We start from the raw sequence: 200 nt of genomic DNA on the forward strand, positions 1-200 counted from the left end.
GTGATCTCAGCTGTGAGCATGCAAGAAGGGCCACTGAGAACCGGTGGGGACCGGAGTCAGGGAGGCTGGTGAGGGGAAGGAGGCTGCTGCGGGAGGTCAGGGGAGGGGCCGGGAGCCCTGGGCTGGGGCTGTCCGGTGGAATGAGGAAGGAGAGAGGACAGAGTCCAAAGGTCACGAAGAGGTCTCGGTGCAGGGCTTGG

Source organism: Bison bison, unplaced genomic scaffold, assembly GCF_000754665.1.
Source record: "Bison bison bison isolate TAMUID 2011002044 unplaced genomic scaffold, Bison_UMD1.0 scf7180017864079, whole genome shotgun sequence".
NCBI lineage: Eukaryota > Metazoa > Chordata > Mammalia > Artiodactyla > Bovidae > Bison > Bison bison.